The 25,339-nt window shown below is 43.0% G+C and overlaps 1 protein-coding gene across 4 annotated transcripts in view; it reads left to right on the plus strand.

Annotated features, from left to right (window-relative positions):
* Positions 1-25,339, plus strand: part of EIPR1 (EARP complex and GARP complex interacting protein 1) — a 171,165-nt gene that overhangs the window by 56,028 nt on the left and 89,798 nt on the right. The window contains exon 1 of one of the 4 annotated variants that reach the window (XM_077812579.1): positions 1,661-1,746. The exons of the other annotated variants lie outside the window; for them this stretch is intronic. The gene's annotated coding sequence lies outside the window, so the exon portion shown is untranslated. Of the gene's footprint in view, positions 1-1,660; positions 1,747-25,339 lie in introns of those variants that run through there. 4 annotated transcript variants of the gene reach the window in all.

A 25,339-nucleotide genomic window follows, 5' to 3' on the forward strand; every position in this document is an offset into this window, starting at 1 on the left:
CTGATGGCAGACTAGGAAACACAATTTGGGCTAGCACATTTCCCTCTGCTTTTCTAATCAAGAATATCTGAAATCACTATACCATTAAGAAAAATTTAAACGACAGAGCAGAGGGATTCACAGGGTAGAAGGAAATTAACATTCTTCTGTCCTGTTCCTACTGTGGTTCACAGAACTAAGTGTGTAGGGTCCCAGTGGAATTAAATACGTTTTTTCTTTTCACTTTAAAAATGATTTTGATGAATTACCTGAATGCCAGGTATTGTGGAGCATTAAGATTTACAATATTTGCACTATATGTACTGGAGAAGCTATTCTGAACCCAAGCATTGAAGGCTATTCTCTGGTTCCAGTTTAACAATCTGTACATATCTTGGTGTCCTGGAAGCCTTTCCCCACCCCTCTGACTTGAAAGATTCATTCAGCCCTAATATGAGTTTCTTATTTCATTTTAAATCTGTGTAGGAAAGGCCACAAGAAATTTGCTAGGTGGGCCAGTGGACTTTTCTTTGGCATTCTTCTGATAATTATATCAGAGATTCTACTACTTTATGCCTTTGCTAGGTACTATATATAAAGGATAGTGGAGTGCAAATTTCAGCTTTTGATTATTTATATATATCACATTCTTGAAAGTTATATTGCTTTGATTCCTTACAGATAAGCAGTGTAGATAATTAAAACTGAATAGTGAATCCGACATTTGGGCTGGGTTACAGGTATCAAAGCCTAGGTAGTGTTGCATACCACTCATCTTTGTTTGGGTTATATACATTTGTCATACAACACATTTCAAAGTGGTTACTCTTAGAAGCATTTGCTCCCTGAGAAAAGATTAAAGAAACCTCTCAAACTTTGTTGTTCTGTGTTCCTGAATGCTTTGTGCTGTCATACTAGTTACTAAATTGATATTGGGCATTGGGATGGATTTCTTGATGTGAAGATTTGGGGAATAGTGTGGTGATACAGGGGACTCAAAAAAAAATTTCAAGAAGTTGAAGAGGCTTGATTCTTTTTTCACTTCCACTGATTTCATACTGGCATGATTAACTCCATTGACTTCAGTGGGATTGTTCCTAATTTATACCAGTGAAACTGAAATTACAGTTGGATTCTGTCTTTTCTCTCAAGCAATCTTTTAAAGACTTTTTCTCCCAATTTCACATCAGCCTCTGAAGCCCTCTCACAACCACCAAGATGTACCCTCTTCAGCTTCCCTGAGCTAAATCCTTGTTGGGGAGAGGGGGAGTCTGATGTGGGAATTCACTTGTGTGACAGCGTCTCAACATATGCCACTTGTCAGCCCAGGCCTGAAAAGTGTGGCCAAATGACTAAAATAAAACCCTGAAGTATAAACTAGCTATATTAGCACACCATTAACATAGAGTATAGGCTCTACTATTTTAAGAGAAACTGCTGCAGCAACTATAAGTTTTCATTTTGATAAATACTGTTGTGAGCCATGCATGAGTTCAGTAAGGTGATGAAGTTTTGTCAGTTGTAGGAGCTATTGATTTAACTCATGTAGATATCTGGTGCAATCTGAAAAATGATAAATTGTGGCAGGTTACAAAATTCATTTAATTTTTTTTTTTTAAGAAACAAGAGGAAGATAGCATGATTTAAATGTCAAGCTTTGGATGTGTGACCCGGATTACTGTAATTAAACATGCAGAACAAACTGGATTAAGAAGGTTAAATAAGATGAAAACTTTGTTTTTTGAGCATTCACAAAAGAACTACAAGGTACCATAAATATCTAATTTACATTTAGCATATGTTTGTTTCTTTCATAGGTTAGTAGTCCTCCAAAATAATTCAATACAGTAAGTACACACTGCAAAATAAACAGCGCAGACGTTTCCAACAGAATCACTGGTTACCACAATCCTCCACTTACTACTTTGGAACCAACAGTTTTGGAACCCAATAATTTGCATGTATTTATCTTCACCTTTTTCTGCCCTAATTTATTCACTTTGAGCTGATAAAACTTGATCATTCAGTGAAGAAATTTAAGAAAGTTGTTTAACATTGACTATAAGAAACAGTGGTAGCTATTTTTTTTAAAAAAGTCTTAAATATTTGTTTTTATGTTAAGCAATTGCGTAAAATCAACAAAATCAACTTTTAATTTGGGATTTTAGTATTACTTTTGTAAAATGAACCCTGTATAAATGTTTAGAAAGTTTTAATACAAATCACTTCCCAACCACAATAATCAGACAGCATTTTTTTCTTTAAAACAAAACATCATCTGCAGCTTAATTTATGAAAGCAACTTTAAAATTCTAGGGTTGACTGGTGCATAAAAATTATCGCAACTTAATCAGATCTTAGCTTAATCAGTGAGTTATAGTATAGATTGAATTAAGAAAAAAATCAATGGAGTATGTTAATCACTTCTATTTTAAATTCAGTGTGTTCAAAGTGTGGCCCATGAGTGATATGTGGCCCACAGTCATGCTTACATGATGATTACAGACTAAAGACAAAGCTAACTATTGCCAGTTTAACTACCTGCAAAATTCTGTTTAACTACCTACAAAATATAACTCCTTGCAAAATATTTTTTAATTTTTTTTTCTCTGAAGTGGATGTGGCCCTTGTTTGCTCTTGACTTAAGGCGTGAAGTACAAATATCTAGGCACCATCCTACCCCAGGGCGGGAGACGGAGGACAGAGAGGAGCACATAAGGACAAACATAACTGCACATGCTTATAACAAGATCTTAAAAGCCCATATCACATCTCTTTTTTTCAGCTAAAATAATTTTCTGTGATATGCATGTGTATTAGATGGACTTGCATTGCACATGCTGATCAGCAGGGATGACTAGTCTGTTTGAGAAACCCTAGCTCTTTGGGATTTTTTTTATATTGCTTTGATTTTCATATAATTAACAATATATGAGATCAGAGTCATAAGGATAAAAATATCTGAAATGTAATCTTAAAAATACTTTATAATTCATAGTTCTTTCCAAAGTTCTCAGTATGGTGAAAGTATAGTTGTCTGGCACTATCATGTAAGCATTCTTGAACTTTGTACATATTCAGTGATTTTGTGTCTGTGGCTTACTAATTGTCATTTTATTTATATCAAGTATCAGAAAGAAGCTGGGATGTATATTAAACGATGCGTTAAGTTGCATAGGAATCTTTTGGTAAACTAGAAAAAATGACTATTTCAGCTATACGACTCTAATACTGCTCCCATAATACAGACTAACACTATATAGACTAACACGGCTACCACTCTGAAAACTGTCACCATGCAAGGTGCCCCAAGGATTCCTCGTTACCCTATACTCTGTAACTCACACTCTGTTAAAGGAACAGAAAGGTTGTACAGGTAACCTCAGTTCTAGCATTTCCTAATTTTTGATTGCCTGACTTTGCAACCTTAGGGTTGTTTTCACTTAGGTATTTTTGTGTGTAACTTGCTCTCTTTTTTTTTTTAAAAAAAAAAGGCAAGCTGAAAGAAATTCCATCAAGTGGCATTATATTGATATCCACATGATTCACCACCAGGGCTAGAACCTCTAGATCTCCTGCACAGATCTCTGCCACTTGAGCTAATAGAGTACAGTAGCAGTAGAAAGTCGTTGCGCTTTTGGGGTTATGTCTGTGTCTCCATTCTGATTTTGTGAAAAACATGATGTTTTTCAGCCTCCGGTTGGAGTGGGACTTTGGTTAATTCCTTTGCTGTATACTGTAATGTCAGCTGTAATTAATTCCTTTGCTGTATACTGTAATGTTGGATTGTAACATCACTCTTGTACTACGAGGGCTTGGTACCTACGTGTCTGATCCTGAATGAGAGCCATTAAGGGGCCATCAGTTTCGAACAGCTCTCCCTTATAGAAAAAGGGGATTTATTAAAGAGAGTGACCAAGCTAAAGAAAATGTCTTCTCCCATTTTGATGCTAGGAGGCTGGGACTTTAGCCACCTGACTGGGTTTTGGAGCTGGTCAGTGAATCACCTGAGAGTGGGGACCGAAACTTTATGTAAGGGCAGGGTTTGCTCCAGACTAGTGCTCTCACCAGCTAAACCTTGCCAGGAAACAGATGGAAGAGGGCAAGAGAAGTCTATCCACATGACACACGGACACTTAACCTTGCCTTTGTTACCTCCAGGACTGAGTGTTTGGCTTACGACAGGGCTCCACTGAAGAATTTGGAAGCTTTGGTGAGCTTTGGTGACCCCCTGGGTACATTCTTGGTGGCTAGCCCAAGCCATTGCCCGTGCCACTGTGCCTAAACTGCTATTTTTAGTGCACTGGCTCAAGCAGAGCTAGCACGTGTCTGTCTACCTGTCCTGGGAAATACCCTCCCAGCTGCTGTGTAAATGTACCCTTAGAAGCCTAGAGCTAGAGACAGTATGTAGTGTCTGCCCAGACCCAGCTGGCTTGGAACCACATGGGATTCAAAGAGAGGGTCCAGATACAACAAGACCGGTTATCCATAAGGCATACTTTAAGAATCAAAAATACATAACAGATCTGACTGTGTGGACCAGCACTAGAGTGGGATGAGACACACACTTTGCCCATGGGTTTTACAGCTGTTTATTAACAACAGAGGAATGATGAGTCTCGGATATCCTGGTACCCATCCACACTTGGGATGGGAATGTGTTCCAGTGATTACAGAACCTTCTGTCTCATCCTTTCCAACCTGTCCCTGTCTGAGTCCTATATTCTCATCAGCACTGGCTCCTTTCCTAGACAGTAACAGTCTCTACTCCTTAAGCTTCTAATCTCAGTCCCAGTCTCTGCTAGCTGATTCTAGCCTCCCTTTTTTCCTCCTCTTCTCCCGGATCCCCGTGTCCTTGTCCAGCTAGTCCTAGTCCAGTGATTAATGCAAATGAGTACAGTAGCCCTGTTTATTCTAATATTAAATTCAATTCATTTTAGTTTACACTGTTCTTATGTTTGTTCAGAATATTGGAAGGGTACGTTAGATCAGCACAGAGGAGGATGTTGGGTGAGGCAACTGGGCCGAGGAATAGTCTGGCTGCTGGAGAATGGTTTAAGATTTAAAAAAACAAAAAAACCCTAAAAAACAGGATTGGGGCTGTCGATTAATTGCATGCTAAACTCGCGATGAACTAAGAAAAGTAATCATGATTAAAAAAATTAATTGCTCTTAATCGCAGTTTTAATCGCACTGTTAAACAATAGAATACCAATTGAAATTTATTAAATATTTTAGATGTTTTCCTACATTTTCCAATATTTGATTTCAATTTACAACAGAGAATACAAAGTGTATTGTGCTCACTTTATATTTTTATTTTTTGATTACAAATATTTGCACTGTAAAAATGATAATGAAAATAGTATTTTTCAGTTCACCTCATACAAGTACTGTAGTGCAATCTCTTTATCATGAAAGTGCAACTTACAAATGTAGATTTTTTTTTTTTTGGTTACATAACTGCAGTCAGAAACAAAACAATGTAAAACTTTAGACCTACAAATCCACTCAGTGCTACTTTTTGTTCAGCGAATCACTAAGATGAGCAAGTTTGTTGACACTTATGGGAGATAATATTGCCTGCTTCTTATTTACAATGTCATCTAAAAATGAGGGCAGGTGTTTGCATGGCTGTCCTTTCACTTTGTTTTTCCCTATGGGGAACTCAGATCCTGGATAGGCATTCCAGGATCTACCAGGTTTAAACATTGTCTTTCATGCTAGTGAGAGATGGGCTTTCCTGGTGTGTCTGTTGCCTTGGGGAGTCCCATGCTCCTCAAAAGTGTCATCTCTGCCTGGCCCTAAAGTTGAGAGTCAGAAAGGACTGTGAGATTAAATTATGTCTCCTCATTATGGTGAGTTTATACCTGGCCAGGTCCTCCCCTCCCCATACACCGGTGTCCCAGCAAATCAACCGCCTCTACCTCATTGGTGCAGCACTCTCCTACAGCCCCCAAGTGGAATAGTCAAGGATCATCTGAAAAGGACTCCATGGAATGGTTTTAAAGCTCCTCTGATACGGAACCTACCTCAGAGATCACAGTCCGTAGTTGAGAAAACTGCTTTGGCACCCACTAGTCTCTGGCTTGATACCCACGAGGCTGCAGGTTCCTCAGGTACTGTGAGCAGTAACAAACCTGAAGACTCTAGGAATTCAGGCTCTGGAAGATCTCGGGTACTATCAGGAGATCAGAGCAGCAAGAAGAAAAAGACCATCTTCTCTAAATCAGTGCTGATAGAATCTGCCAGGTCCTCAGTACCTAACACTTCGGTACCATAGAAAACCATACACCTAGTGGTCAGTCCTCAGAATATGTAAGACCTATGGTACTGTTGGCTCCTTCTGCCACAATTACTTCCGACCAAATGACTGAATTGGTACTGCAAGAGTTAGATTCTCTCAGGACTTGGTGGTAACAGACACATCTGAATCCCCTTTGTTTGGCACTGATCCATTCTCAGTACCGAGGACCTCTGTCTCTAGGTATTTGTCTGGTGCTGTTGGAGTCACCGCCTATTTCTACAGGTGCCCTGCCTCTTCCAAGTGATGATGATGATGATGGGAACTTCTTTTCAATCTTTCAAATATCAGTACACATTTCTCCCCTTTTCCCAGACACTTCCAGAGAGTCAGAACATCCCCAGGAAAGATACCTTCAGACTTCATCCTAATGCTATGGACACCCCCGGGTGCCCCCACCCATGCCATTTGGGTCCCTTCATTGACCATACTATGGTCCCTGGGCAGCTTACCAACAATAATTCTCCAAGGCATCTAGTACTATTTGCCATGATAAGGGCAAACAGTCCCTCACCATCCTCACACTCTAGAATGCCTTATCCACAGGAAGAGTCCTTTTGAAGAGCAGGAAGCAAGGATGGATGAGGAGGTCAACCCGACAAACAACTTTTCTTCCTCGTCCCCAGATTAAGCCATTGTGCCTCCTCCACCATCCCTGGCTGATGACTTAAAGCAGTTCCATGACCTCATTAAAAGGATAGCAGACTCTGTACAGATACCGCTCAAGGATGTTAGAGAGTCACAGCATTTATTGCTTGACATTTTTCACACAACATCATCTGCCCACATTGTGCTACCTGTTAATGAGTCTCTGCTAGACACTTCAAAAGAAATTGGATACTATACCACCCATTTGTAAAAGGGATGATAAAAAGTATTCTGTCCCTCTAAGGATTCAGAATTTTTATTTTCTCATCCCTATCCCAGCTCCCATGTGGTTGATACTGTTAACAGACATGGAAGGCAGCACCACACAAAATCGATGCTGTATGTTAAAGATCAAAAGTGACTTTATTGGGTCGTAAGTCATATTCATTGGCTACTCTACAATTTAGAATAGTCAATTACCAGCTCCTCATGGCGAATATAACCATACCAATTATTCCAAGTTTAATTCCTTCATTGAGCACCTTCCACCAGAGCAGAGAGAACAATTCTAGGCTGTCATCACAGAGGGTCAGCAGCCTGTCAGAACATCCCTGCAGGCCTCTCTGGATGCTGCTGATATAGCTGCTTGATCTTGTCAGTTTTTTGCAGGAGCAGGAGGTGTTGGCTTTTTGACCATTGACTGTTGATATTATGACATATCAGTTATATGGGATTCAACTGAAAACCATTATCTTTTAGTAATTTTTATAATTTCTTGTTGCAGTAACATAGCTTTCTTTCCAGGGCATTTTTATTTTCAAGTTTATGTGGACAATAAATAAAATGAATCTATATGTAGCGACCAGTTGTTTATCATTAATATTTTCTTCCGTAAATTGCATTCTATGCTTGATGTGTGAGCATGTTTCAATTGACTCTGAAAGTTAGCAAATGTATCCAGATAATGTAGAGCACAGAGCAAAATAATGGCTCATATCCCAAGTGAGCAGCACATTTCACTGATGAAACAAAATATTGTGTGTTTACAAAGGTCATAACACAATTTCCTCTGACAGGGAGGCCTAGACGCAGAAAGTGGGATTGCAAAAATTTCCAATACAGGGTTAAAAGGCATAGGACACTTTAGAAAGTACGTAATTAGTTATAACTGTGAGTTTGAATTCATTTATGTTGAGGAATCTATATGATCATTTTGGTGCAGCAGCACTTACTTCCTTGGCAGCATCTACGTAACAAAATGCTCTTATTGGAGTATAGTGAGATTTGTCTATTTGAGGTAGATTTCTATAATCTATCAAGTGAAATTGTTATACCAGTCTTTGAATTAATGTGCAGTAATGTTTGACCTCCACAAATTATTTATTCTAAATAAATATGGTAATTTAGTGGAAAAGGGACCAGTCGGGGTCTGATCCCATGATGTGCTGAGCCATCCTCAATTCCCATTGAACTTAATGGATAGGCAAGCGTGCTTCAGAACCTTTATAGGAAAAGAACCAAGGATCTTAATGTATTGTCTTAATCCAGTCTCATGTAACTGATGCTTGCGGTGATTTTCATTGGTGATGAAGCCAATCCCCCACTACACTTTCCTGCTTTGTCTATACCAGCCTTTTTTCTGAAATAATGTCTCAATATTGTTAATGCTGGCTCAGCTCCACTGGTGGGAGCCCAAGAATAGGTCAGGCTCAGCTGGCCATGGGGTTTATACCACCATGTCATGTAGATCTTTGTGGTACAGGGCTGGACAACACAATGTTTAAAAATGCCAGTGGCCACCTGTAACCAGGCCTATGGTAGGCTCCCACTATTCCAACCACTGTAGGAGCTGCACTGGTATAACAATGGTAGGAAAACTTTCAAAGAACAGTGTAGACAGAGTTAGACCTTCTGTTCTGCCCCGTTATGCTAAAATACCTGGAGATGTTGCCATCCTTTTCATTGAAGTTTAGGTTGGACATTAGGAAAAACTTCCTAACTGTCAGGGTGGTTAAGCACTGAAATAAAATGCCTAGGGAGGCTGTGGAATCTGCATCACTGGAGATTTTTAAGAGCAGGTTAGACAAACACCTGTCAGGGGTGGTCTAGATAATACTTAGTCCTGCCATGAGTGCAGGGGACTGGATTAGCTGACCTCTCGAGGTCCCTTCCAGTCCTATGATTCTATGCAATAACCCATGTATGTGTCCTGTGAACCTTGTAACCAATACTTGTAATCCCTTGTGAGCCTGACCCCAGATGTATAGTACTTTCCCTCTTAACTTGTGTAAATTTAATTTTAAACATTAGCTGTAATAAAATATTTCCTTACCTGAGACCTTAGTTCTTCCTGTGCTGCTGAAACATTGGGCAGTCCAGTTCTTCCATTGACTAGTTGCTCACTAGTTGTGGAACTTCTTCCCAGATGATGTCAGAGCATTCAATATTCTTTGTCACTGTCTTCTGCCAGTTCATACTTCGCCTTCCTTGCTTTCTCTTTCATCCCTTGGGTACCCAATTCAATGCTTGATTAGCATGTCTCCCATCTTCCATATGGTGTACGTGTCCCAGCCGTCTGAGCCTTCTTTCTTTGATATTTCCTCACATGTCCTGCTCTGTCAGCTCCCTTACTTTTGCATTTGTTGTTTTGTCTTTCTATGAACTGTGTAGTATCTTCCTCAGACATCTGTGATAGACAGCTTCCGATCTTTTTTTGTTAGCCACCATCCTCAGCTAAGTCTCTGCTCTGTACCGTAGTGTGCTCAGTACAGTCACATAGTATAATCTGACTTTCCATTTGGTGCAAAGACCTCTGTTTGACCAGACATAGTTCATCTTTCTGAAAGTGGTGTTTGCTTTTCCTAATCTTGTATGAATATCTGTATTGCAGCCACCTTCAAATGTCATCACACTCCCCAGAGTCTTCTGTTTAATTTTTTTTCCATCCAGGTACAGCTTTGTATCCGTTGTCCAGTTTCCTACCTTCAGAATCTGGCTTTGAAAGTTGCATTGAAAGTAAATGCAGTATATTACTGAGTCCCAAAAAAGCAAACCATAAAATGTCCCCCATAGATGTACCTGTAGATCTCCAAAGTAAGGCACATCACAATGAAAAGGGGCATGTTCAGCCCATAGACTCAGAAAGTACTCATATGCTGTCACTGAAAAAACTGTTGATCTGGAGTGTAAAGTACACCAGTACGCAGGAAGTGCCCTTTCTGATGTGTGCCCTTTCTGATATTCAACCAGCTAGCTGCCTGCTCTGTGCTGGTTCTGTCACTCAGTTCTCTGTAATGTGACTATTAAATCTGTCTCTCCTTTGTGTCGCATCCAAATGTCCTTTTGGCCACATTCTGTTTGGAACATAATCTCTGGTTTGCTGTCCAATGTGTGTGGTTTTTATTTTTAATTTAATCATATGTCAGTATTCAGAGTACAAATATGGAAGTGGATTGTCCAGAGATCTAAAACGTAACCTTTGGATTGATATGATGTAATTGTGAATTTATTATGAGTAGTGGTTACCTGTGATCTGCCTGTAAATAATGAGAACTCTGCAATTTATATAGTTCCTGCTACACGTTGAAGCAGTGATCCAGCTGCTAATCATGGAGAATGACCTGTGTATGGACATGTCTGGGTTGGATTGTACTATATCAGGCAACTGTGTTTATCTCCGAACCATGCCTGCTGTCAGATGTGCTTATACACATGCTTCCATCAGGATTTACAATAAGCTACTGTACTGCCTACACAGGAGCAGAGTGGAAGTGTATCTTCAAAAGCAAACATTTGGTCTTAGTGTGTGAAAAGACGTAAGCATCTGAAGTATTTGCAGTGGTTACATTTCATCAAACTGATACTGGGATTTTTTAAATACATGAAATAGCTAATGCACAGGAATGAAAACTTGCATTCTTGTGTTTTGAATAGGCAAAACCCCTTTTTAAAATTGTTAATTGAGTATTAAGACAGAATAAGGAAGTATTTTACATCTTGCGATTGTAATAAGACATTACTTTATAGAGGCAATGTAGTTCATTTTCTTATGAGCAAACTAAAGACTCCAAAAGTATTATTTAGAATAAAGCATCATTGAAATAATGATTTCTTTTGAATTTCTCCATTTTATTCAAGGGCGGAAAGGATGTTTATATTCATTAATAAAGGAGAGTCATAAATCTGTTTGTCAATGCAAAGAATGAGGTTTCTGAAAACTAGCTGTTTGTTCCTGTCATACCGAGAGCATTAATGGGCACCAGCTGGGTTCTAGCTATAGCAGCTACACCACTTCAGCTTTGCACAGCAAGAGCTGCTGTGGCAATGGTGCAGAAGTGCCTCCTGTGCAGATTTAGGAAGTATACACTTCAGTTGTTGTTCCCTGGGCAACAGAATAACTGCAGCCCAGCTGGCTCTGCACCACCTGAGCTGATCAAAGAGCAAACCCTGTCAGGCAGTGAAACTTCAGCTCCTCCTGCTCCAGTGTGAATATCTGCAGGCAGTGATGTAGAAAGTATTATCAATTGGGTTTCAAGGTTAAACATGGGGGAATGAAATGAAATGACAGGAAAGATTAGACTGAGAATGCAACTCTTACATAAGTCTAATGTGTACAGTTATTAATTACGTATTACAATACATCTTATATACTAATAGAGACCTAGAAAAATATATTTTCCCTTTTTTAAATTGTCTTGAAACAAAAGGCTAGAAATAGCTGGTTACTGTATTCTCATGGAAAAGGGGAAGTGATCGTGGACAGCTTATTGTATGTATTTAGTCAAGAATGATATAGGTGTATATCTATAGTTGTATAAAATAATATAATTAGGGAGGTCTCAGCAGATAGAACTGGTCTGCATGTAAATGCTGTAAGTTCATGGCAGAAGTCAAGATTGCAATTGATGTATATGTCAGAGCACACTTCTGTGGCAATGTAGATTTTATTCAGCAAGGGGCGCCAGAAGAATAAAAAGTAGATGATTGGAACAGCTGTGAATTGTAATGCTAGCTGACAATTCCCTACATAATTGTGATCTAAATCCAGTTGAGTCTTTGCAGGATCTTTTTCTTTTTGTAGTACTCTCTTGTGTGTACATTTTAATTTATTCCTTGGTTTTCTCTTTTATATTATGGCAGCACCTACTGGCATCAATTTGGTCAAGGGTTTGTCAGTGCTTTCACATTTTAAAATCCTGTTTTCAAGAGGTTTATTTTTTTTATTTAAATAAACTTTGCCATTAGAAAATGTACTCCAGTCTGGAAACTGCCATTTTAAAAAAAAGAAATATTGGAACAGCTTAGTCAACCCTTTTAAAATTTTTTCCCTTATTTTTGTTCCGTGTTCACTGCTTGTTTCTTCACACAGACCTTCCAGTGAGCTTCAGCTCTGACCTGGAAGGACCATGTGTAAGATTAAGGGAATTCTTGAGTCTCTGCACCTGTGCAGGCCTGGGCTTCTCTGTTGGGACTGTAAACAAAGGATTTCAATTAGTGCCAGTTCTCATGGTGGTTTTTAATGATAGGCTCCCTAGTCTATTACCAGTCCCCTGAGTCATCCTTGGGTCTAGCATATCTGAATTTTGGAAGTGCCCCCAAAGTAGTTTTCAAATGTAATTTTTTAAGTGTGCAGAACACAAAAAATAAAGTTCTGCTTTGAGTGCTTGCTTATGTCGATTCTATGCTAGTTGTGCACGCACCACATGCACAGCTGCCAGGTTTTTTTCCCCCTTAGTGGAATCCATAGGGCTGGCCCTAGTGCCCCCTGGAGCCCTGCACCTATGCACCGGTATAAGGGGTACCACCAGTTCCTGACCCTCTCTGTTCCGTCTTACCATCCATGACGGTTGCTGAAACGGCTTCTTGCTCTTGCAAGACTTTCCTTCTTTACTGGTTTAGTCTTCACAGTTTTTGTATATAGTTGTACTGATAGTTATTTTAGTGTTAGAATATAGCTAATTGTCCCATTTCTGAAGGGAGACGTCCCAGGGACTCCAGGCTTCAAGCCATGCTCCACCTGCGGCAAATTCTATGCAAGTGAGCGACCCACTTTCAGCCTGTCCGAAGTGCCTTGGGGAAGCTCATGTCAAAGACAAGTATTAGGCTCTCAGGGGATTCAAAAAGACAGACACATTCGCCTGAATGTCCTGCTCCAAATCAGTGCCGAACTCTTCATCTTCAGTATGAAGTGTGCCACTGGCACCATGCTCTTCTCAGCACCGTTTGCCATCCCCGGTGCCGAGGAAGAGGCCTAATAACATGCAGAGAGAGGATGCTTGCCGGTGCCAAAGAGGGACACAAGGGGAGAGGTGATGAGACCTGTGCTGGGTCACTCATCATCCCCAAAGCAGTGGTCAGCTCCAGCAACCCCGCTGAGGGCACCGAGCCAAATTTGTGACCTCCGACTCCTGGGAATGGTCATGGTCCCTCATGTCTCCAGGCACCCTCAACTCTGGAGGCTTTCCAGACTGTGAAGTACTTGCTGTCCCTCCTGGCACTGCCCACTCCCCAAGTGCTTGCTCCTGCCAAAGTCACAGCGGCGGAGGGGCGCGTAGAGCTCATCAGCACCAGCGGTAGTAGCACCTTCCAGGGGTTGCATGGCCCTGATGCAACAGTCCCCCAGCCCAGCACCAGTCATCAGCTCCCCTGCACCGCCTGGAGGCAGAACCAGGTACAGCTCTGCGTTGGTCTGTGGATGAAGAGTCATCGTCGGAGTCTGAAGTTGAGTTGGTAGTGCCACAGAAGGGGTAGCGGTTACTGGAATATGCATCAGACTTCGGCGCTGCAGCCACAGCTTGGCCACCAGAGCATTGGCCAATGCAGTGGCACTCTTGGAACCCGTGGAGGTTCCCCCAGGTACCGGGGCCCCTACCCCACTTGGTGACATCTGAGAGACGCACTGTGGTACTTTCCCATCTGGAACCGGATGCGGATTACAGCACCGAGGTCGCTGAAATGATCCGAGACGAGGTGGGACAGGCTGAGGAGGAGGTACCAGCCCTTCCCGTAGCACTAGCTGCCTCATCGTCATGCCCGGATGAGGTGGTAGCAAGACCTTCCAACCCGCTCCCACCGGATGATTTTAGGGCTCATAGAGAGCTCCTGAAGTGGGTCGCCATGAACCTTGGGCTGGAAGTGGAGGAACTGAAAGAGTCCACCCACAGCGTAATTGACATCTTGGCTTTTGCGGCCCCCTCTAAAGTAGGGGCAAGTAAAGACTCTCTGGCAAACCCATCTGAAAGGGTGGAGAAGAAGTACTATGTGCCTGCAATAGGATATGAGTACTTATGCTCCCATCCCCCTCCTGGAACCCTGGTGGTGTTGGCAGCAAACAAAAGAGACAGGCAGGGCAGCCCAGTGCCACACTGAAAAATAAAGAGGCCAAGAGACTGGATTTCTTTGGGAGGCAGCCTACAGCTTCGCATATCATAGAAGAGAGGTGGGCAAACTATGGCTCGCAGGCCACATCCATGCCCGCCACGCCACATCCACGCCAGCCATGCTGCTGGGAGCTCAACAGCTGGGCAGGATGGTCCTGCGGGCCATGTCTGGCCCACGGGACCATCCTGCCCGACCGTCGAGCTCCCGGCGGTGTGGCTGGCTCCGGCTGGGCAGCGGGGCTGCGAGCGCCTGCTGCTCTGAGTGGCATGGTAAGGGGGCAGGGAGGGGGGTTGGTTGGATGGGGCGGAGGTTCTGGGGTGGGGGAGGCAGTAAGGGAGCTGGGGGGCGGTTGGATAGGTGTGGAAGTCCCAAAGGGCCTGTCAGGGGGCGGGGGTGTTGATAGGGGTCAGAGCAGTCGGGGACAGGGAGCGGGGGGGTTGGATGGGGGCGGGGTCCCCGGGGGCCTGTTGGGGGCGGGAGAGATGGGGGCGGTGAGGGGTTGGATGGGTTGGGGCTTCGGAGGGGGGCAGTCAGCGAGTGGGAAGTGGGAGGGGGTGGAGGCCAGGTTGTTTGGGGAGGCACAGCCTTCCCTACGCGACCCTCCATATAGTTTCACAACCCCGATGTGGCCCTTGGGCAAAAAAGTTTGCCCACCCCTGTCATAGAATCATAGAAGGTTAGGGTTGGAAGAGACCTCAGGAGGTCATCTAGTCCAACCCCCTGCTCAAAGCAGCACCAACTAAATCATCCCAGCCAAGGCTTTTTCAAGCCGAGACTTAAAAACCTCTAAGGCTGGAGATTCCACCATCTCCCTAGGTAACCCATTCCAGTATTTCACCACCCGCCTAGTGAAATAGTGTTTCCTAATATCCAAACTAGACCTCCCCCACTGCTTAAATCCCCCCTCACCCTTCTCTTCTGCAGACTAAATAACCCCAAGTTCCCTCAGCCTCTCCTCGTAAGTCATTTGCCCCAGCCCCCTAATCGTTTTTTTGCCCTCTGCTGGATTCTCTCCAATTTGTCCATATCCCTTCTGTAGTGGGGGGACCAAAACTGGACACAATACTCCAGGTGTGGCCTCACCAGTGCCGAGTAGAGGGGAATAATCACTTCCCTCGATCTGCTGGCAATGCTGCTACTAATACAGCCCAATATGCCATTGGCCTTCTTGGCAACAAGGGCACACTGCTGATTCATATCCAGTTTCTCATCCACTGTAATCCTCAGGTCCTTTTCTGCAGAATTGCTGCTTAGCCAATCAGTCCCCAGCCTGTAACTGTGCATGGGATTCTTCCTTGCTAAGTGCAGGACTCTGTACTTGTCCTTGTTGAACTTCATCAGATTAAACCAACAGGCCCTGCTGGGGAACTATGACTTTAATTTGTGGGACTCAATGACCAATTTCAGAAACTCCTTCCCACAGGAGTCTAAGCAGGAGTTCGCTGCTATCCTGGAGGAAGGCAAGACTGGTCAGAGCCTCTCTCAAGGCAGCCTTGGATGCAGCTGACTTGGCAGCCAGATCAGTGGCTACTGCAGTCATGAGGTGATGTTCATGGCTCCAGTCATCGGGCCTTTCCCACAAGGTGCAGTGGTTGGTCCAGGACCTTCCTTTCAAGGGCAATGCGCTTTTCTCTGAACAGAGGGATGCCAAGCTGAATGGCCTGAAAGATTCAAGGGCAAGGCTACATTCTCTGGGCCGGTACATGCCTACGACCTCCAGAAAACATTTCTGGCTGCAACTGCCTCCCAGGTTCTCAGGGTCTCCCAGGCACAAACCCTTTAGAAAGAAGGGAAAGGGCTATAAACACTGGTAGTCCTTGTCTTCTGCCTCAGCCTCTCAGTCAAGCTTGGGTAGATACCCTGGTGGGTCTATGCAGGCCTTTTGAGGGTGTGTCCGAGGACTGCATACCTGGATCCATCCCCCCCCCCCTTTTGTTTTTGGACTGCTTGTTTCCCTTCCAGACTGCGTGATTCCACATAACATTGAACCTTTGGGCACTCAGTACTGTGTCAACTGTGTACACACTAGCAATTTCTGTGCACCCCTCCCTTCCACTGCACAAACCCATCCCTTTTCAGGGACCCTTTTCATTAGCAACTTCTCACCCAGGAGGTGTAACCCGCCCTGCGTGAGGGAGCCATGGAGGAAGTTCCTCAAGATTTGACAGGGAAGGGGTTTTACTCTCGATATTTCATAATCCCAAAGGCCAAAGGGGGCTTCAGGCCCATCCTGGACTTGTGTTGCCTCAACAAATATCTCAGGAAGTTGAAGTTCTGCACGGTCTCCATCATTCCCTCCCTGGGTCCAGGAGACTAGTATGCCACCCTTGACTTAAAGGATGTGTATTTCCACATTTCCGTCTTCCGTGGGCACTGATTTGCGGTGGGCCAACACCACTACCAGTTCACCTTGCTGCCCTTCAGACTATCGGCAGCCCCAAGGATTTTTACAAAGTGTATGGCGGTGGTTGCAGCTTACCTGAGATGTCGGGGCATCCAAATCTACCCATACCTTGACGATTAGCTACTCAAGGGCTGTTTGCAGGCTCAGGTGCAGCACTGCATTGACGTAGTAAGGGCCACCTGTCGAGAGTTGGGTCTGCTAATAAACGAGCAGAAATCAACACTAGTTCTAGTACAGAGAACAGAATTTATAGGGGCCGTGTTTGACTCCACTCAGGCCAGAGGCTACCTGCTGGAATCCTGGTTCCAAACTATGTTGGAGCTAATCGCCTGAGTCAGGACTACCAGCTCACGACCGCTTGGGTATTCCTCAAGTCGCTAGTCCACATGGCACAGTGGCGCAGTACACGCGGCTGTATTTCAGACCCCTGCAACTGTGGCTGGTGTCAGTTTAGTCCCGGGCAGGCACCACATAGACTTGACTCTCACGATCCCGTCGTCTGTTTTGGAATTGTTGACTTGGTGGATAGACCCTGAGTCGGTGCTGAATGGGCTGCCAATCACTGCCCCATACCTGTCAGTGTTTCTAGTCTCCAACACTTCAGACTTGCGCTGGGGAGTTGGCGGTCTCAGAACACAGGGCCTCTGGTCCCAAGAAGAACTCGCCCTGCACATAAACGTCAGGGAACTCGGGGCCAAATGCTTGGCCTGCGAGGTGTTCCTTCCCCATCTCTCAGGGAAGCTAATGCAGGTCTTGATGGACAACACGGCTTCGATGCTTTACATTAATAAGCAAGGGGGAGCTTGTTCCTGTGTCAAGAGACTCTCTGACTGTGGGACTTTGAGGTATCACACCTCCCAGGAGACCGCAATGCGTTGGCGGATCACCTAAGCAGGTCTTCTCACCATGAGTGGTCCCTTCACCCAGAGGTATTCAATGCCATCTTCCAGAAGTGGAGGACTCCCCAGGTGGACCTGTTTGCCACCAGAGAGAACAGGAAATGCTAAAAGTTCTGCTTCATGCATGGGCTCAGCAAGGGTTCCCTGTCTGATATTTTCCTATTCTCATGGTGAAGGGGCTGTTGTGTACGCTTTTCCACTGATACCCTAGTTCACAACGTCCTCCTAAAGATCAAGAAGGACAAGGCAAAAGTTATCTTGATAGCGCCGGTGTGGACATGCCAGCATTGATTTGGCACACTCCTGGCTTCTCGGTAACAACCCCGCTTAGAGCTCCCACTACGCCCAGACTTAATCTCGCAGAGCCAAGGCTGCTTGCTCCACCTGAACCTCGCCTCCCTGTACCTGACAGCGTGGCTACTGCATGGCTGAACCTACAGGAGCGAGCCTGCTTGGAGCAGGTCCAGAAAATCTTGCTAGGTAACAGAAAACCCTCCACAAAGGTGGCCTACTTGGGTAAGTGGAGACATTTCACTTGGGCCTCCAAATGGAATCTTCCCCCTCTCGGTCATCCCTGCAGTCCATCGACAAAGGGTAGAAGGGTAGGTCATGGAATGGACATGAGCAACACATCTTGAACAACAGTTATGGAAGGTTAGTAACCGGTTTTTTCTTAACTGGATTTCTTTGTGTCTCTAGCTACTTTCGGGGGGTGGTGGTGGTACGGGAGAGAATAGGGCGGAGGAAGGAAGATAGTGTGAGAGAGAAATTTTAAAAATTAAAGCTGTTTAGTTCAGAAAGTCACCTATGGTTCAAACACCAGTGAGTGTAGTTTTTTTTTCTTATATAATAACAGAACTCTAATTCAGTATACTTATTATCCACATTGGTGTGCTGGACTGCAGCTGCTTCTAATGGATCTATTCAGATTTACCATGTCAGTCATCTAAATATGAAATAGTTTCTCAGTATATCCATTGAAATTATATGCTGTGTCCCTTTTTAAAGCTGCTGTTTATCAAGGAAGATAATTTTTTTCAGAAAGTCTCCAAATACAAATTTACTTAATACCCAATCGCTCAACTTGTTGCAGCTTTCCAGTATATACTCTACTTAAAAAGCCCCCAAAACAAACCCCATTTCTATGTAGTGATTGTAAATGGCTCTCTTTCAACCATTACTGTCCAGTCTGTAAACTTGTGGACCTGAGGTATTTGCTTACATATTAGGGAAGAATAATTCCCTCAACTGCAGGAATTATTGGGTGAAACTCTTTGGCCTTTGTCTTACGTGAGGTCAAACTAGGTCAGTCATCTTTCAACCTTTTTACATTTGCGGAGCCCTAAAAATTTTAAAATGGAGGTGCGGGCCCTTTGGAAATATTAGACATAGTCTGCAGCTCCCAGGTTGAAAACTACTGAATTAGGTGATTACAACAGTTCCTTTTGGCTTTAAACTCTATGAATCTATAATAGGTCCCATGCCACCTTTCATAAAGGGGAAGTCTCTCCAAGTGTCCTGAACAAATATATACATCTGGAATCAGTTCTGCCTTTCTTCTTTGACATTTTTCGTTTGCTTCCAGCTTCTAGATGTTTGTGTAGCATTGCAGAGGCATGTACAGGGACTACTGCATTCTAGCTTATGTTTGGTTAAGTGGGTTGATTACTGCAGTAGTTCTCAACCAGGGGTATGCATACTCCTGGGGGTACACAAAGGTCTTCTGGGGTTATATCAGCTCATCTAGATATTTACCTAGTTTTAGAACAGGCTACATAAAAAACACTAGCGAAGTCAGTACAAACTAAAATTTCATACAGACAATTACTTGTTTATACTGCTCTTTATACTGTACACTGAAATATAAGTACAATATCTATATTCCAATTGATTTATTTTATAATTATATGGTAATAACAAGAAAATAAACAAATTTTCAGTAATAGAGTGCTGTGACACTTTTGTATTTTTACAAAGTCTGATTTTGTAAGCAAGTAGTTTTTAAGTGTGAGGTGAAACTTGGGGTACGAAAAACAAATCAGACTACTGAAAGGGGTACAGTAGTCTGGAAAGGTTGAGAGCCAGTGGATTACTGTATGTAATGCACTGTAAAGCAGGAGCAGCAGCAGACTAGTAGCTAAGATTACACATCTTTCTCCTTTAATTCTTATCATTGCTTACATCTTTCTGAAGTGTTCACCTTTTAGACTCAAATTTTTCTTTCATCCTTGACCTCTTCTCAAAGGGGAATACTTTGAGTTGGAACAAATATTATTCAACTGTTTTGGAGTCCAAGAGGGAGCATGTTTGGGGGTGAGAAAATAGGATACTTCACATGTTTACAACACATTCTCGCAACTTCTTTTTGAGCAGTTGTTGTGATGGAAAGTTGAAATAGCATGGAAATAGCCCTCATTGAGAAGTGCTTTTGAGTACTCCACTGAAAATTGGTATTGATTTAACTGAATTGTGACCCACCAAAAATTGCACTCTGTGCATGCCAGTACATTTTCTCACTCTACTTGTAAAGTGTGCAGCTAAACGAAGCCACGCTATATGGGTGCATTTAAGTAATGTAGATAGACAGAGAAAAATGTATAGAAGGTGTACAGTGAATGAGACAAGGGCTCAGCCTTGTAAGATGAGCAGGGAATGTGGCAAACGTTCAGTAGAAGTCCTTGCCTCATTCACTGAGGTTTTTTGTAAGGTAAGAGTTTCAGACTTTTTTAAGGTTTACTGAGGGACTCTAATTTACAGTCTTCTTAAGGTGAGCAGGAGAGTAGTTCCTTTTGAATGTACCTCATAAGGTTCTTTAAGATAGGTGTTCCAATGGTGTCTAGTCAAAGAGAATGTCAGCAGGTTGTGTTGGTGTAAAAACAAACAGTAGAAGTAACTATAGCTGTATATTTACACATGGGCTACCACCAATGGGGAGGAAAAATCCTTTAATGTAGATGTGGCCTAAGAAAGGCTTGGTGGCTGCTAGGAAAGAAATTAATATGCTATGTGACTTATGATTAAGTGGCTTAAAAGAAAGAACCTTAAAGGTCCAGTGCAGTAGCCTTGTATGTTTGCATTTTTTATCTAAATATCAGTAATAACTCCTTTATTCATTTAAATGTCCCCTTTTTGTTTTGTACTTTCCTAAAAATAAACAATAAAAATATTGAAAATTAAATTACATAGTTTTCGAAAGAAAAGATTTTTTGATTTAAGTCAAATATATTTGGAATCGTTATTTAACTGTGTAACATGATGAGTACTGCATGTGTATAAAGTTATAGAAAAAATGTTTGATATTGTATCTGAAAAATAGTATGTGAGAAGGTGGTAAAAAGCTATTTGCATGTCACTACTGGGGAGAGTTAAGACTGTAGCAGAGATCTCCAAAGGGAATTCCATAGGGTGGCATCTTGCATAATGAAATATACATTTCTATTTGCATGAAGGTGCAGGTTCACATCTTTTCTAAGGGAACAGACAAATCAAGGGCTAAAGTGATACTGTTCAATAGTAGTAAAAATGGAAAATGTAAAGTAATGAGAGACTTCCAAAGTAACATGGGCGTGAAATGTATGGCCAATTCTGCAAGTACTGTATAGTTAGTGATCCCCTTGTTGTATATTCATTGAGAAGGTAGCTGTGGGAGCCTTGTTCATATGTAGGTGGAGCTATTTTATACTGAGTCTCCTATAGATCTGTAGCTGCTGATTATTTGGTTTGAGGAGTTATGACCCCCAATAGAACTTTACTCCATCTGTAATAATGGGTTGACGCTTTACAATCTATTCCAGGCCTTCCTGGTTCTTTCACCAGAGAGAAAACTATCTGTTTTTAAATACTTTATATAAAAGGAAAATTAAACCCAGGCTTAGACTAGGCATACCTAAAATTGCTTCCATGTGAGGCCATGGCAATTCCATTTTGGTTTCACACCTCTGGGAATGAATTGTTAGAGCTGTATATAAGTACATTAAAATGAGTGTAAGGGAAGATGAAAAGTGCTCTGAATTAAGTACTTCTGCACCAGTGAAATCAGCCAAACATCTAATTTCAGCATACTTTCAAAATTTAAAAATAGAACTGGTAAGGCTTGCAAGGAACATACAGTTCTTGAGACTAGACCATAGTATGAGAGCTTGATACTGGCCCATCAGTTTCCTTGAGCATTTCCAAATCCAGCTATGAATAAAGTCTTTTAAGATGATACGTTTGGGCATTTTGTGCATCTACTATGCAAGATAGTTGTATAGTCCCAAGAAGACTCCCCATCTTCGATGCATACTGGATTCCATCCCCTAGCCACTCCCAAATGAAGTTAAGCTGATGTGCAATGTTATACCATTTTACACATGAAAATCTGAGCCACCCTTCTGCTTTAGATCTTTTGGCATCTGTTTGGTTCATACAAAAGCATTTGCCTTACGAAGTGAAGGGTTGCTATCCTTTAAATTCAGATACTTCCATCTCCTTAGCATTGGGGAGAGCATTTATAGTAAATGTTAAATTTTAGGAAATACTGTCATTACAGTGAGGTTGATGCTTTTTTCCATTATAGAGTGGGGAAGAGGGCGTAATCACAATAGGTCATTTTTAATCTTGATAAATCATGGATAGAAGTTTCTCATTTAGATTTCTGTAAATTTGGACCAGAGAAGGCTAAATAACTGAACTACTTCCTCCTTTAAGTATGTCTACCCAGCTGGCGGCAGTGAGCCCCCTAGCTCTAATCCGCAGACTTGGGCTTGCCGGGCTCAGGGCTCCAGAGCCCGAGATCCAGCCTGAGCCATAACTTCAAAGCACTGTCTCCACAGCCATATTTAGAGTGCTAGCTTGAGCCTGACTAGCCCAAGTCTGTCAGCCTGGGCTGTGAGGGTCACTGCAACAAGTTGTGTAGAGGTACCCATAGTGAACAGGGACAAATGACTTCTCAGCTAGAGGGCCCCCTTGTAAGTGTGTGTTAGTTTTCATGGTAACATTGTATTATAAAGATAGGCACTAACGTAGCAAAGCTTAGAACAGTTTTTTAAGATGAAAATTGAATAGTTAAAAAAATTGCTGCTTCAAGTAAGTACTACAAAATAACAGCCATTAATGCAGTAAATCTGTTCTGGTCAAATTACATTTCAAAAAGATAAGCTTCTCTTGCATTTTGGGAGAACAAATGGCATCTGATATACATCATATCAAAGTAGATAAACAGCCTCTCAGAGGGGACACTGTATACTGGGCTCCAAGGAATGGCATAGCCAAGTCTGCAAGATGTGGAAGTATGATATATCTTTATGCTTTCACCACCCAATGGTGTCTCCTGTGCATACGATAGTGAGGCACATTTCCGGCTTGGTCTTGACAGCATTTATAGTTACTGTAGTTAGATAGAATCTTTGCCCAGTTACTGCACACACTTGAAATTTAAGTGGGTTTTCTTTATTGGTGGCTGCAGGTAAAATTTTAAAAGCACCTAAGTTACTTTGGTGCTTTTGATAACTTTGCCCCACTTCAGATTCTCCCTCCAGTCTTTAGGTGGCTCTCTTTGCTATTAGTAATTATTTTCCTTTACTCTTCCAAGCATCTGTGTGATGTGCTGGCTTTTGTATTGTCTTGGTGAAATCCAAAACTGATGAGAATAGCTTAAGTGGGGCTCCAACTGACAAGTTACACTATCTTCCTTAGACTCAACATTTGCAGAAATACTCCGAGGTTAAAATTAAGATCCCAGATATATTTTCCAGAGCTTAAAATACTTTCTTTGCTGAGATGAATCGAATAAAATCATACAATAAAATCTCATGCTTCAGGGTGTAAGCTGGTTGTCTGCAGGGCTCTTGAAGGAATTTTTCCCTTTCTACGATTGGCCAGGTGTATTCTGGGTTTTTTCTTTGTATTGGTTTTGTTTTGTTTTGTTTGCTATCTTCTAAAGCATCAGGGTTTGGCTGTAGCTGGAAATAAGGCACAAAATGAGGGTGCATTGAGGTGGTCAGGAGAATTCTCTTTCTTAGATGCTTGGCTGAGGAGTCTTGCTCACATGTTCAGAGTCTGGGTTAACTTCAGAGGGTTAAAATTTGGATCACAATCTCTGCTGGACTCCTGTGTTCCAGAGCCAGCATCTCCACTTTGGGTTTCATGGAACAGGAAATTATCAGAGTGCAGTTGTTCTCCACCATGTTTTTCAGTAAATAATAGATAGTGTAAAGCTGCATATGGGCACTGTCTCAGTTAACCAGCTCATTTAGGGTACACTCATTTCCGCTTATAGCCATTGCAGTCTGGAGATGACTGCAGGAAAATGTCTTTGTTTTTAGACTATTAGCTCTTCAGGCAGAGAGATAAGCCTTTCTGTGCGTATGTTTAGTGCCTAGCACACTTGAGTACTACTGTAACGCTGACAGACCCCGGTTGTTGGCAGGCGTGATCGAACCTGGGACCACTGGCGCTCAATGCATGAGCTTCTACAGCATGAGCTAAAAGCCAACAGCCTGTTAGTCAAGGCTGTAGAGCAGACTCATTTAACTCTCTAAGTCAGGGGTGGACAAACATTTTGGCCACATCGGATTCCGAAACTGTATGGAAAGCCGGGTGGGGAAGGCTGTGTCTCCCAAAACCGGCTGTCCCCTGCCCCCTATCCGCCCCCTCCCACTTCCCGCCCTCAGAACCCCTGACCTTTCCAACCCTCCCCCCCCCCAGCTCCTTGTCCCCTGACTGCCCCCTCCTGGAAACCCTCACCCCTAACTGCCTCCCTGGGACTCCACCCCCTATCCAACCCTTCCCTGTCCCCTGACTGCCCCCACCCCATCCACACCTCCCCCCCTTGACAGGCCCCCCGGGACTCCCACGCCTATCCAACCACCCCATGTCTCCTGACTGCCCCCGGAGACTCCCTGCCCCTTATCCAATCCCCCCGCTCCCCGCCCCCTTACCATGCCTGTCAGAGCACCAGGACTGGCAGTCGCAACGCCACGCAGTCTAGGGCACCAGGACAGGCCGGCGGCTCTCGCAGCCGCGCTGCCCAGCATGTGCTCGCAGACCCGCTGCCCAGAGTGCTGGTGGCATGGCGAGCTGAGGCCACAGGGGCGGGGGGACATCAGGGGAGGGGCTGGGGGCTAGCCTCCCCGGCTGAGAGTTCAAAGACCAGGCAGGAAGGTCCTGCAGGCCGTAGTTTGCCCACCTCTGCTCTAAGTGGTCTTGGTGCCACTAGATGGGACAGAACGCCACACCCAGAAGGTGTGTGGGTTACACTACAAATATAAATAATAATAGTGGATCATCTAGCAGACTCAGACAAAGAAATGAAATGATGTTAAAGAGGGTTTAAATTTGTTAAAGCAAAAAGTGGTGATGTCCTGGATCTTCCTCACCCTTTGATGGGGAGCAGGAGGAGTTTATCATGATCTTTACCTTTAGACAAACTTAGTCATAGGTAGTTTGCCAGAAAAAAACCAAACGAAACCAAACCACCACCACCACCAACAGTATGAAAGTGAAGTTTCTACCAAAGACTATACCAAACTCACCACTCTCCCAAAAGAATCTAGCTGAAAACCACTTGCCATTTTCTCCCCAAAGGCTCTATGGATCTTAACCCTAGTTAAGACTCTGGAGAGTCTATGTGCCATGGCCTCTTCTGAGCTGCTTACTCCTTTCATGGTTCTCTGTGCATCTCTCGGTGCTAGTGGGACAGCCTCCAGGTGCTTGCTTTTTTTTTTTTTTTAAACCATATGCTTTCTCATCGCTGATACGGAGTACACAAACATAGCATTCTCAAGAAATTATGTCTTCACAGAA

This window comes from Eretmochelys imbricata, chromosome 3 (genome assembly GCF_965152235.1).
Source record: "Eretmochelys imbricata isolate rEreImb1 chromosome 3, rEreImb1.hap1, whole genome shotgun sequence".
NCBI classification, from domain to species: domain Eukaryota; kingdom Metazoa; phylum Chordata; order Testudines; family Cheloniidae; genus Eretmochelys; species Eretmochelys imbricata.